Consider the following 15277-nt stretch of genomic DNA (forward strand, 5'->3'; position numbering starts at 1 on the left):
CAGGTGAGCGCTCGCCGATGACGTCACCAGAGGCGCAGGAATGCCGGGAACTGTAGTCCCTGTCTCCCAGGCGCTGCTGTCCCTTGTAGATGACGTCAGCAGGGCTGCTGGAAACTGTAGTCTTTCATCGCTGCTGTTGGACAGTGAAAGTATGCAGGGCATATTCTCCACACTCAGGACAGTAATTGTATCATTACTAGCTGTATTACCTAGTCATGTACGCTCACTAGCTGTATTACCTAGTCATGTACGCTCACTAGCTGTATTACCTAGTCATGTACGCTCACTAGCTGCATTACCTAGTCATGTACGCTCACTAGCTGCATTACCTAGTCATGTACGCTCACTAGCTGCATTACCTAGTCACGTATGCTCACTAGCTGCATTACCTAGTCACGTATGCTCACTAGCTGTATTACCTAGTCATGTACGCTCACTAGCTGCATTACCTAGTCATGTATGCTCACTAGCTGCATTACCTAGTCACGTATGCTCACTAGCTGCATTACCTTGTCATGTACGCTCACTAGCTGCATTACCTAGTCACGTATGCTCACTAGCTGCATTACCTAGTCATGTACGCTCACTAGCTGCATTACCTAGTCATGTATGCTCACTAGCTGCATTACCTAGTCATGTGCGCTTACTAGCTGCATTACCTAGTCATGTATGCTCACTAGCTGCATTACCTAGTCATGTACGCTCACTAGCTGCATTACCTAGTCATGTATGCTCACTAGCTGTATTACCTAGTCATGTACGCTCACTAGCTGCATTCCCTAGTCATGTATGCTCACTAGCTGCATTACCTAGTCATGTGCGCTTACTAGCTGCATTACCTAGTCATGTATGCTCACTAGCTGCATTACCTAGTCACGTACGCCCACTAGCTGCATTACCTAGTCATGTATGCTCACTAGCTGCATTACCTAGTCATGTGCGCTTACTAGCTGCATTACCTAGTCATGTATGCTCACTAGCTGTATTACCTAGTCATGTACTCTCACTAGCTGTATTACCTAGTCATGTACGCTCACTAGCTGTATTACCTAGTCATGTACGCTCACTAGCTGTATTACCTAGTCATGTACGCTCACTAGCTGCATTCCCTAGTCATGTATGCTCACTAGCTGCATTACCTAGTCATGTATGCTCACTAGCTGCATTACCTAGTCACGTATGCTCACTAGCTGCATTACCTAGTCATGTACGCTCACTAGCTGCATTACCTAGTCATGTATGCTCACTAGCTGCATTACCTAGTCATGTATGCTCACTAGCTGCATTACCTAGTCATGTACGCTCACTAGCTGCATTACCTAGTCATGTACGCTCACTAGCTGTATTACCTAGTCATGTACGCTCACTAGCTGCATTCCCTAGTCATGTATGCTCACCAGCTGCATTACGTAGTCATGTATGCTCACTAGCTGCATTACCTAGTCACGTATGCTCACTAGCTGCATTACCTAGTCATGTACGCTCACTAGCTGCATTACCTAGTCATGTATGCTCACTAGCTGCATTACCTAGTCATGTATGCTCACTAGCTGCATTACCTAGTCATGTACGCTCACTAGCTGCATTACCTAGTCATGTACGCTCACTAGCTGTATTACCTAGTCATGTACGCTCACTAGCTGCATTCCCTAGTCATGTATGCTCACTAGCTGCATTACCTAGTCATGTGCGCTTACTAGCTGCATTACCTAGTCATGTATGCTCACTAGCTGCATTACCTAGTCACGTACGCCCACTAGCTGCATTACCTAGTCATGTATGCTCACTAGCTGCATTACCTAGTCATGTGCGCTTACTAGCTGCATTACCTAGTCATGTATGCTCACTAGCTGCATTACCTAGTCATGTATGCTCACTAGCTGCATTACCTAGTCATGTACGCTCACTAGCTGCATTACCTAGTCATGTATGCTCACTAGCTGTATTACCTAGTCATGTACGCTCACTAGCTGCATTACCTAGTCATGTGCGCTTACTAGCTGCATTACCTAGTCATGTATGCTCACTAGCTGCATTACCTAGTCACGTACGCCCACTAGCTGCATTACCTAGTCATGTATGCTCACTAGCTGCATTACCTAGTCATGTGCGCTTACTAGCTGCATTCCTAGTCATGTATGCTCACTAGCTACATTACCTAGTCATGTACGCTCACTAGCTGCATTCCTAGTCATGTATGCTCACTAGCTGCATTCCCTAGTCATGTATGCTCACTAGCTGCATTACCTAGTCACGTATGCTCACTAGCTGTATTACCTAGTCATGTGCGCTTACTAGCTGCATTACCTAGTCATGTATGCTCACTAGCTGCATTACCTAGTCACGTACGCTCACTAGCTGCATTACCTAGTCATGTATGCTCACTAGCTGCATTACCTAGTCATGTGCGCTTACTAGCTGCATTCCTAGTCATGTATGCTCACTAGCTACATTACCTAGTCATGTACGCTCACTAGCTGCATTCCTAGTCATGTATGCTCACTAGCTGCATTCCCTAGTCATGTATGCTCACTAGCTGCATTACCTAGTCATGTACGCTCACTAGCTGCATTACCTAGTCATGTACGCTCACTAGCTGCATTACCTAGTCACGTATGCTCACTAGCTGCATTACCTAGTCACGTACGCTCACTAGCTGCTTTCCCTAGTCATGTACGCTTACTAGCTGCATTACCTAGTCATGTATGCTCACTAGCTGTATTACCTAGTCATGTACTCTCACTAGCTGTATTACCTAGTCATGTACGCTCACTAGCTGCATTACCTAGTCATGTACGCTTCCAAGCTGCATTCCTAGTCATGTATGCTCACTAGCTACATTACCTAGTCATGTACGCTCACTAGCTGCATTCCTAGTCATGTATGCTCACTAGCTGCATTCCCTAGTCATGTATGCTCACTAGCTGCATTACCTAGTCATGTACGCTCACTAGCTGCATTACCTAGTCATGTACGCTCACTAACTGTATTACCTAGTCATGTATGCTCACTAGCTGCATTCCCTAGTCATGTACGCTCACTAGCTGCATTACCTAGTCATGTATGCTCACTAGCTGCATTCCCTAGTCATGTACGCTCACTAGCTGCATTACCTAGTCATGTATGCTCACTAGCTGCATTACCTAGTCATGTATGCTCACTAGCTGCATTACTAGTCATGTATGCTCACTAGCTGCATTCCCTAGTCATGTACTAGCTGCATTACTTAGTCATGTACTGTCACTAGCTGCATTACCTAGTCTTGCAAGCTCACTAGCTGCATTACCTAGTCTTGCAAGCTCACTAGCTGCATTACCTAGTCATGTACGCTCACTAGCTGCATTCCCTAGTCATGTACTGTCGCTAGCTGCATTACCTAGTCTTGCAAGCTCACTAGCTACATTACCTAGTCATGTATTCTCACTAGCTGCATTACCTAGTCATGTACTGTCACTAGCTGCATTACCAAGTCATGTACTCTTGCTGGCTGCATTACCTAGTCTTGCAACCTCACTAGCTGTATTACCTAGTCATGTATGCTCACTAGCTGCATTCTCTAGTCATGTACTGTCGCTAGCTGCATTACCTAGTCATGTACGCTCACTAGCTGTATTACCTAGTCATGTACTGTCACTAGCTGCATTCCCTAGTCATGTACTCTTGCTAGCTGCATTACCTAGTCTTGCAAGCTCACTAGCTGTATTACCTAGTCATGTATGCTCACTAGCTGCATTCCCTAGTCATGTACTGTCACTAGCTGCATTACCTAGTCATGTACTCTCACTAGCTGCATTACCAAGTCATGTACTCTTGCTAGCTGCATTACCTAGTCTTGCAAGCTCACTAGCTGCATTACCTAGTCATGTATTCTCACTAGCTGCATTCCCTAGTCATGTACTGTCACTAGCTGCATTACCAAGTCATGTACTCTTGCTAGCTGCATTACCTAGTCTTGCAAGCTCACTAGCTGCATTACCTAGTCATGTATGCTCACTAGCTGCATTCCCTAGTCATGTACTGTCACTAGCTGCATTACCAAGTCATGTACTCTTGCTGGCTGCATTACCTAGTCTTGCAAGCTCACTAGCTGCATTACCTAAGTAAATAAGGCAGCACACTGCAGCGGGATCAGAAGGCTAGAGAATACATTTCAAAAACCTGACCTGCACATCCAAACATAGACTCAGTGTGAACAGGTGCTGAACCTAGAGTCGCCAACTCGTATATAGTTAAGTAAATAAGGCAGCACACTGCAGCGCTAAAACATGCAAACTTGAAAACACGAAATTTGAACTGCATTACAGCACTAGAAATATGAAAAATGAGAGCTTTTAGCGCATAAAAATGGCCAATTTTATGTGTACCTGGTAGCCCCTTTACGGCATCTCTCTTATACCAGGTCCTACGCTTGCCTTACCTCGCTGAGAATAAACGTCTCCATCTGAATGGGTACATGTGAAACCTCTTCCTAGACTAAAATTCTCTCTCTCCGTGGAGGGGTATTGGACCTGCTGTAATTAAAACACCTGAAGCTAGGAGGCGGAGTGCATGATCAGAAGGCTAGAGAATACATTTCAAAAACCTGACCTGCACATCCAAACATAGACTCAGTGTGAACAGGTGCTGAACCTAGAGTCGCCAACTCGTATATAGTTAAGTAAACAAGGCAGCACACTGCAGCGCTAAAACATGCAAACTTGAAAACACGAAATTTGAATTGCATTACTGCACTAGAAATATGAAAAATGAGAGCTTTTAGCGCATAAAAATGGCCAATTTTATGTGTACCTGGTAGCCCCTTTACGGCATCTTTCTTATACCAGGTCCTACGCTTGCCTTACCTCGCTGAGAATAAACGTCTCCATCTGAATGGGTACATGTGAAACCTCTTCCTAGACTAAAATTCTCTCTCTCCGTGGAGGGGTATTGGACCTGCTGTAATTAACCCTTGTCAGGCTGCATAATTTTACAACCTTAACAGGCTGCATAGGTACAATTGTACCTTCACATATACCTCCACTGTGGGAAGACTTTACTTGGTTTCAGAAACTAAAGTTCATTCAGCTACAAATGTTATGCTGATATCTATTGTTCAGTGTTGTTACTGGTCACTTATGTTGCTGTCAATTAAGTTAATTCAAACTGGGAGTGGCTTCTACTTGTCTTCCTGCCTCCCTCCTCTCATTAGCCATTTTGCTGTTCATCTCATTGCTGTGAGCACACATTTCTAGGCTTGTGAAGTCTTCAATTTCTTGGAAACGAAGGTAGGAAAGTCTCACAGCATCTAACAGCCAGTTATACCTTTATTCTCATTATGTGGGGACAGAACAGTCAAATTGTCTTTCAGCCTGGACTTGGCTTACATATATTTTGTATGAAACTTATCACTATAGGTATAATTTTTATACGAAAAATGGATAATAATTAGTATCTACATATTGTTTTACGATGTTTTATTTATATTCAGCACAAAATACGAAGCCAAAATTCATCTAGCAAGTCATCATGAGTGATAGTAATGCTGGATCTAGTTTCCGCCATAATCCAAGAAAACGTGTTTGCAGGTTAGTATAATTTTGTGAAAAGCCAATAATGTAGTATTTCGGAAAATTATTTATTTTACATTTTTTCATATTTACAGATTTACGTCTGACGAAATAATGCGAATGCTAGAAGAATCTGATTCTGAGCATGAGGATGAACCATATGTTCCATCTGATGATGAAAACTATGTACCACAAGTGGATGTTACTGAAGAAGATTCAGACATTGAACAAGAAATGGTCATAGAGCATGAAAATGAATACGAATCAGACGAAAGTGTTGAGGATGATTCTGTGCCTCAAAGTGCAGGCGACATTTGGACTGCTAAGGATGAAACTCAATGGTGCAGTAATCCACTGCCAAATGCACAAACAAAATCTCGTAATGTCCTACGACAAAGAGGTGGCCCTGCAGCAATCAGCAACCTATATACAGCAAAAGAGCTATTCAAGTCCATCATGACTCCCGAGATGTGTGACATCATATTACGGGAAACGAATCGAAAGGCCAAGAGAGTTTGTGATGCTTACAACAATGAACTGGTACAACGTTTTCCTGATTCTTCCAAACGGCCACCACAAAAAACATTCAAGCAATTTACTGAAACTGAACTTCATGCATTTTTGGGCATACTGATTGCTGCTGGTGTGCACAGAGCCAACAAAGAGAATCTGGAGGAAATGTGGAATGTTGCTGCTCTGCCTCTTATACGTGCAGCCATGTCTCGTGACCGCTTCAAGATGATACTCAGATTTATCAGGTTTGACAACGAAAATACACGTGCAGAACGTGTGCAAACAGATAAAGCTGCACCAATACGGGACATCTGGACAATGCTGAACAGTAATCTGGAGAGAGCCTACAAGCCATATCATTGTATCACCGTCGACGAGCAATTATTTCCATTTAGAGGTCATACTAAATTTACCCAGTATATACCTTCAAAACCAGCTAAATATGGCATAAAGATTTTCTGGGCTTGTGACTCATCAAATGCCTACCCTTTACAAGGTCAGCTCTACACTGGGAAACCAACTGATGGTCCTCGACAAGTAAACATTGGAGAACGAACAGTATTGGACCTAGTGAGCTCGTATAAAGGCTCTGGAAGAAATGTCACCACCGATAACTTCTTTACAACCATGGAACTAGCTAAGGTATTGAACTCCTGGAACATGACACTAGTTGGTACAGTGAGAAAAAACAAAAGGTTCCTACCTAACAACATGCAGCCTGCCAAAGAAAGGCCTGTATACTCGACAAATTTTGCCTACAATCATGATGCAACAGTCTGTTCATATGTACCAAAGAAGAACAAATCAGTCGTGCTTCTATCATCTATGCACATGACGGGAGAAGTTGAAGAGACACTAGCAGCCAAGCCAGAGATAATAAAATACTACAACATAACAAAAGGTGGCGTTGATGTTATGGATAAAATGTTGGGAGAGTACACTGTGAAACGACGAACATCACGTTGGACTTTGGCATTTTTCTACAATATGATTGATGTCAGTGGGTTAGCATCCTACATCATCTACAGAGAACACAATCCAAGCTTCAGGGCAAAGGATCAACGAAGAAAGTTCCTGAAAGATCTCGCAAATCAGCTGTGTATGATTGCAATTGAAGATCGTAGTACAAACAAAATGATAATGAGAAACCATTTTCTTCGAGGTGCAGTAGAAATGGTGCTTGGACGATGCATTGTGGTAGCATCGCAACCAGCAGCTGGCCCCAAAATACCTCATGGTAGTCGTGGACCCTCCCCTGTTGTTGGTAGTTGCTATGTCTGCAGAGACCTGAGGCGAAAACAACGCAAGACTAGAAAGTCTTGTGTGGTTTGTGTGAAACCCATTTGCGATGAACACTCTGTAGCAAAGCCAACATGCATTACTTGCAAAGAAAATCAATAAAAAAAAGTTTCTTACATTTTCTTTTATAATGTAAATGAACAGTTTTTTACTTGTTTATAATAGTTAAATGGCATTATCATTAAAAAAAAATTTATGCTTTTTCCCTTGCATTATCTTCATTCAAAATATATGAGGTACATTTGTACCTATGCAGCTTGTTATGGATGCAAAAAGATCTCGACCCCTTATCTCGGAAGCGGGTGGAGATATTTTATTGAAATTTGGCCAATATATTCTGGACCAAAAATGTAGAGATGTCACGAAATTTCAGCCCTCTACGTCTTTTCAAAAAAAAGTTATTGCAATTTTAAAACGGAATAGTTACAATTGTACCTATTCAGCCGGATAAGGGTTAAAACACCTGAAGCTAGGAGGCGGAGTGCATGCTCAGAAGGCTAGAGTGTTGTGAAAAGGTAATTCAGTACCACAATGGACATAGAGGTCAGAGCACATACAGTGACCTGACAATAACCCAAAAACATAGAACGAGCTCTAAGACGTGGGAACTCTGCTGACCGCAATCCCTAATCCTCTCCAACCACACTAGAGGCAGCCGTGGATTGCGCCTAACGCTCCCTATGCAACTCGGCACAGCCTGAGAAACTAGCTAGCCTGAAGATAGAAAATAAGCCTACCTTGCCTCAGAGAAATACCCCAAAGGAAAAGGCAGCCCCCACATATAATGACTGTGAGTTAAGATGAAAAGACAAACGTAGAGATGAAATAGATTTATCAAAGTGAGGCCCGACTTTCTGAACAGAGCGAGGATAGGAAAGGTAACTTTGCGGTCAACACAAAACCCTACAAAAACCACGCAAAGGGGGCAAAAAAACCCTCCGTACCGAACTAACGGCACGGAGGTACACCCTCTGCGTCCCAGAGCTTCCAGCAAGCAGAAAAAACAAATAGACAAGCTGGACAGAAAAAACAGCAAACAAAATAGCAAAGCGGAACTTAGCTATGCAGAGCAGCAGGCCACAGGAACGATCCAGGAGGAAACAGGTCCAATACTAGAACATTGACTGGAGGCCAGGATCAAAGCACTAGGTGGAGTTAAATAGAGCAGCACCTAACGACTTCACCACATCACCTGAGGAAGGAAACTCAGAAGCCGCAGTACCACTTTCCTCCACCAACGGAAGCTCACAGAGAGAATCAGCCGAAGTACCACTTGTGACCACAGGAGGGAGCTCTGCCACAGAATTCACAACAGTACCCCCCCTTGAGGAGGGGTCACCGAACCCTCACCAGAGCCCCCAGGATGACCAGGATGAGCCAAATGAAAGGCACGAACAAGATCGGGAGCATGGACATCAGAGGCAAAGACCCACTCCGCCTCCTAGCTTCAGGTGTTTTAATTACAGCAGGTCCAATACCCCTCCACGGAGAGAGAGAATTTTAGTCTAGGAAGAGGTTTCACATGTACCCATTCAGATGGAGACGTTTATTCTCAGCGAGGTAAGGCAAGCGTAGGACCTGGTATAAGAGAGATGCCGTAAAGGGGCTACCAGGTACACATAAAATTGGCCATTTTTATGCGCTAAAAGCTCTCATTTTTCATATTTCTAGTGCAGTAATGCAGTTCAAATTTCGTGTTTTCAAGTTTGCATGTTTTAGCGCTGCAGTGTGCTGCCTTATTTACTTAACTACAGTTAGGGCCAGAAATATTTGGACAGTGACACAATTTTCGCGAGTTGGGCTCTGCATGCCACCACATTGGATTTGAAATGAAACCTCTACAACAGAATTCAAGTGCAGATTGTAACGTTTAATTTGAAGGGTTGAACAAAAATATCTGATAGAAAATGTAGGAATTGTACACATTTCTTTACAAACACTCCACATTTTAGGAGGTCAAAAGTAATTGGACAAATAAACATAACCCAAACAAAATATTTTTATTTTCAATATTTTGTTGCAAATCCTTTGGAGGCAATCACTGCCTTAAGTCTGGAACCCATGGACATCACCAAACGCTGGATTTCCTCCTTCTTAATGCTTTGCCAGGCCTTTACAGCCGCAGCCTTCAGGTCTTGTTTGTTTGTGGGTCTTTCCATTTAAGTCTGGATTTGAGCAAGTGAAATGCATGCTCAATTGGGTTTAGATCTGGAGATTGACTTGGCCATTGCAGAATGTTCCACTTTTTGGCACTCATGAACTCCTGGGTAGCTTTGGATGTATGCTTGGGGTCATTGTCCATCTGTACTATGAAGCGCCGTCCAATCAACTTTGCAGCATTTGGCTGAATCTGGGCTGAAAGTATATCCCGGTACACTTCAGAATTCATCCGGCTACTCTTGTCTGCTCTTATGTCATCAATAAACACAAGTGACCCAGTGCCATTGAAAGCCATGCATGCCCATGCCATCACGTTGCCTCCACCATGTTTTACAGAGGATGTGGTGTGCCTTGGATCATGTGCCGTTCCCTTTCTTCTCCAAACTTTTTTCTTCCCATCATTCTGGTACAGGTTGATCTTTGTCTCATCTGTCCATAGAATACTTTTCCAGAACTGAGCTGGCTTCTTGAGGTGTTTTTCTGCAAATTTAACTCTGGCCTGTCTATTTTTGGTATTGATGAATGGTTTGCATCTAGATGTGAACCCTTTGTATTTACTGTCATGGAGTCTTCTCTTTACTGTTGACTTAGAGACAGATACACCTACTTCACTGAGAGTGTTCTGGACTTCAGTTGATGTTGTGAACGGGTTCTTCTTCACCAAATTAAGTATGCGGCGATCATCCACCACTGTTGTCATCCGTGGACGCCCAGGCCTTTTTGAGTTCCCAAGCTCACCAGTCAATTCCTTTTTTCTCAGAATGTACCCAACTGTTGATTTTGCTACTCCAAGCATGTCTGCTATCTCTCTGATGGATTTTTTCTTTTTTTTCAGCCTCAGGATGTTCTGCTTCACCTCAATTGAGAGTTCCTTTGACCGCATGTTGTCTGCTCACAGCAACAGCTTCCAAATGCAAAACCACACACCTGGAATCCACCCCTGACCTTTTAACTACTTCATTGATTACAGGTTAACGAGGGAGACGCCTTCAGAGTTAATTGCAGCCCTTAGAGTCCATTGTCCAATTACTTTTGGTCCCTTGAAAAAGAGGACGCTATGCATTACAGAGCTATGATTCCTAAACCCTTTCTCCGATTTGGATGTGGAAACTATCATATTGCAGCTGGGAGTGTGCACTTTCAGCCCATATTATATATATAATTGTATTTCTGAACATGTTTTTGTAAACAGCTAAAATAACAAAACTTGTGTCACTGTCCAAATATTTCTGGCCCTAACTGTATATACGAGTTGGCGACTCTAGGTTCAGCACCTGTTCACACTGAGTCTATGTTTGGATGTGCAGGTCAGGTTTTTGAAATGTATTCTCTAGCCTTCTGATCATGCACTCCGCCTCCTAGCTTCAGGTGTTTTAATTACAGCAGGTCCAATACCCCTCCACGGAGAGAGAGAATTTTAGTCTAGGAAGAGGTTTCACATGTACCCATTCAGATGGAGACGTTTATTCTCAGCGAGTTAAGGCAAGCGTAGGACCTGGTATAAGAGAGATGCCGTAAAGGGGCTACCAGGTACACATAAAATTGGCCATTTTTATGCGCTAAAAGCTCTCATTTTTCATATTTCTAGTGCAGTAATGCAGTTCAAATTTCGTGTTTTCAAGTTTGCATGTTTTGGCGCTGCAGTGTGCTGCCTTATTTACTTAACTATATACGAGTTGGCGACTCTAGGTTCAGCACCTGTTCACACTGAGTCTATGTTTGGATGTGCAGGTCAGGTTTTTGAAATGTATAGCTGCATTACCTAGTCATGTATGCTCACTAGCTGCATTACCTAGTCATGTACTGTCACTAGCTGCATTACCAAGTCGTGTACTCTTGCTAGCTGCATTACCTAGACTTGCAAGCTCACTAGCTGTATTACCTAGTCATGTATGCTCACTAGCTGCATTTCCTAGTCATGTACTGTCGCTAGCTGCATTACCTAGTCATGTACTCTCACTAGCTGCATTACCAAGTCATGTACTCTTGCTAGCTGCATTACCTAGTCTTGCAAGCTCACTAGCTGCATTACCTAGTCATGCATGCTCACTAGCTGCATTCCCTAGTCATGTACTGTCACTAGCTGCATTATCAAGTCATGTACTCTTGCTGGCTGCATTACCTAGTCTTGCAAGCTCACTAGCTGCATTACCTAGTCATGTATGCTCACTAGGTGCATTACCTAGTCTTGCAAGCTCACTAGCTGCATTACCTAGTCATGTACTCTCACTAGCTGCATTACCTAGTCATGTACTCTTGCTAGCTGCATTACCTAGTCTTGCAAGCTCACTAGCTGCATTACCTAGTCATGTATGCTCACTAGCTGCATTACCTAGTCATGTACTGTTACTAGCTGCATTACCAAGTCATGCACTCTTGCTAGCTGCATTACCTAGTCTTGCAAGCTCACTAGCTGTATTATTTAGTCATGTATGCTCACTAGCTGCATTCCCTAGTCATGTACTGTCACTAGCTGCATTACCTAGTCATGTACTCTTGCTAGCTGCATTACCTAGTCCTGCAAGCTCACTAGCTGCATTACCTAGTCATGTATTCTCACTAGCTGCATTCCCTAGTCATGTACTGTCACTAGCTGCATTACCAAGTTATGTACTTTTGCTAGCTGCATTACCTAGTCTTGCAAGCTCACTAGCTGCATTACCTAGTCATGTATGCTCACTAGGTGCATTACCTAGTCTTGCAAGCTCACTAGCTGCATTACCTAGTCATGTATGCTCACTAGCTGCATTCCCTAGTCATGTACTGTCACTAGCTGCATTACCTAGTCATGTACTCTCACTAGCTGCATTACCAAGTCATGTACTCTTGCTAGCTGCATTACCTTGTCTTGCAAGCTCACTAGCTGCATTACCTAGTCATGTATTCTCACTAGCTGCATTCCCTAGTCATGTACTGTCACTAGCTGCATAACCAAGTCATGTACTCTTGCTAGCTGCATTACCTAGTCTTGCAAGCTCACTAGCTGCATTACCTAGTCATGTATGCTCACTAGGTGCATTACCTAGTCTTGCAAGCTCACTAGCTGCATTACCTAGTCATGTATGCTCACTAGCTGCATTACCAAGTCATGTACTCTTGCTAGCTGCATTACCTTGTCTTGCAAGCTCACTAGCTGCATTACCTAGTCATGTATTCTCACTAGCTGCATTCCCTAGTCATGTACTGTCACTAGCTGCATAACCAAGTCATGTACTCTTGCTAGCTGCATTACCTAGTCTTGCAAGCTCACTAGCTGCATTACCTAGTCATGTATGCTCACTAGGTGCATTACCTAGTCTTGCAAGCTCACTAGCTGCATTACCTAGTCATGTATGCTCACTAGCTGCATTACCAAGTCATGTACTCTTGCTAGCTGCATTACCTAGTCTTGCAAGCTCACTAGCTGTATTATTTAGTCATGTATGCTCACTAGCTGCATTCCCTAGTCATGTACTGTCGCTAGCTGCATTACCTAGTCATGTACGCTCACTAGCTGTATTACCTAGTCATGTATGCTCACTAGCTGCATTCCCTAGTCATGTGCTGTCACTAGCTGCATTACCAAGTCATGTACTCTTGCTAGCTGCATTACCTAGTCTTGCAAGCTCACTAGCTGTATTACCTAGTCATGTATGCTCACTAGCTGCATTCCCTAGTCATGTACTGTCACTAGCTGCATTACCTAGTCATGTACTCTCACTAGCTGCATTACCAAGTCATGTACTCTTGCTAGCTGCATTACCTAGTCTTGCAAGCTCACTAGCTGCATTACCTAGTCATGTATGCTCACTAGGTGCATTACCTAGTCTTGCAAGCTCACTAGCTGCATTACCTAGTCATGTACTCTCACTAGCTGCATTACCTAGTCATGTACTCTTGCTAGCTGCATTACCTAGTCCTGCAAGCTCACTAGCTGCATTACCTAGTCATGTATTCTCACTAGCTGCATTCCCTAGTCATGTACTGTCACTAGCTGCATTACCAAGTTATGTACTTTTGCTAGCTGCATTACCTAGTCTTGCAAGCTCACTAGCTGCATTACCTAGTCATGTATGCTCACTAGGTGCATTACCTAGTCTTGCAAGCTCACTAGCTGCATTACCTAGTCATGTATGCTCACTAGCTGCATTCCCTAGTCATGTACTGTCACTAGCTGCATTACCAAGTCATGTACTCTTGCTAGCTGCATTACCTTGTCTTGCAAGCTCACTAGCTGCATTACCTAGTCATGTATTCTCACTAGCTGCATTCCCTAGTCATGTACTCTCACTAGCTGCATTACCAAGTCATGTACTCTTGCTAGCTGCATTACCTTGTCTTGCAAGCTCACTAGCTGCATTACCTAGTCATGTATTGTCACTAGCTGCATTCCCTAGTCATGTACTGTCACTAGCTGCATAACCAAGTCATGTACTCTCACTAGCTGCATTACCTAGTCTTGCAAGCTCACTAGCTGCATTACCTAGTCATGTATGCTCACTAGGTGCATTACCTAGTCTTGCAAGCTCACTAGCTGCATTACCTAGTCATGTATGCTCACTAGCTGCATTACCAAGTCATGTACTCTTGCTAGCTGCATTACCTAGTCTTGCAAGCTCACTAGCTGTATTATTTAGTCATGTATGCTCACTAGCTGCATTCCCTAGTCATGTACTGTCGCTAGCTGCATTACCTAGTCATGTACGCTCACTAGCTGTATTACCTAGTCATGTATGCTCACTAGCTGCATTCCCTAGTCATGTGCTGTCACTAGCTGCATTACCAAGTCATGTACTCTTGCTAGCTGCATTACCTAGTCTTGCAAGCTCACTAGCTGTATTACCTAGTCATGTATGCTCACTAGCTGCATTCCCTAGTCATGTACTGTCACTAGCTGCATTACCTAGTCATGTACTCTCACTAGCTGCATTACCAAGTCATGTACTCTTGCTAGCTGCATTACCTAGTCTTGCAAGCTCACTAGCTGCATTACCTAGTCATGTATGCTCACTAGGTGCATTACCTAGTCTTGCAAGCTCACTAGCTGCATTACCTAGTCATGTACTCTCACTAGCTGCATTACCTAGTCATGTACTCTTGCTAGCTGCATTACCTAGTCCTGCAAGCTCACTAGCTGCATTACCTAGTCATGTATTCTCACTAGCTGCATTCCCTAGTCATGTACTGTCACTAGCTGCATTACCAAGTTATGTACTTTTGCTAGCTGCATTACCTAGTCTTGCAAGCTCACTAGCTGCATTACCTAGTCATGTATGCTCACTAGGTGCATTACCTAGTCTTGCAAGCTCACTAGCTGCATTACCTAGTCATGTATGCTCACTAGCTGCATTCCCTAGTCATGTACTGTCACTAGCTGCATTACCAAGTCATGTACTCTTGCTAGCTGCATTACCTTGTCTTGCAAGCTCACTAGCTGCATTACCTAGTCATGTATTCTCACTAGCTGCATTCCCTAGTCATGTACTCTCACTAGCTGCATTACCAAGTCATGTACTCTTGCTAGCTGCATTACCTTGTCTTGCAAGCTCACTAGCTGCATTACCTAGTCATGTATTGTCACTAGCTGCATTCCCTAGTCATGTACTGTCACTAGCTGCATAACCAAGTCATGTACTCTTGCTAGCTGCATTACCTAGTCTTGCAAGCTCACTAGCTGCATTACCTAGTCATGTATGCTCACTAGGTGCATTACCTAGTCTTGCAAGCTCACTAGCTGCATTACCTAGTCATGTATGCTCACTAGCTGCATTACCAAGTCA

Source organism: Ranitomeya imitator, chromosome 1 (genome assembly GCF_032444005.1).
Source record: "Ranitomeya imitator isolate aRanImi1 chromosome 1, aRanImi1.pri, whole genome shotgun sequence".
Taxonomy (NCBI): domain Eukaryota; kingdom Metazoa; phylum Chordata; class Amphibia; order Anura; family Dendrobatidae; genus Ranitomeya; species Ranitomeya imitator.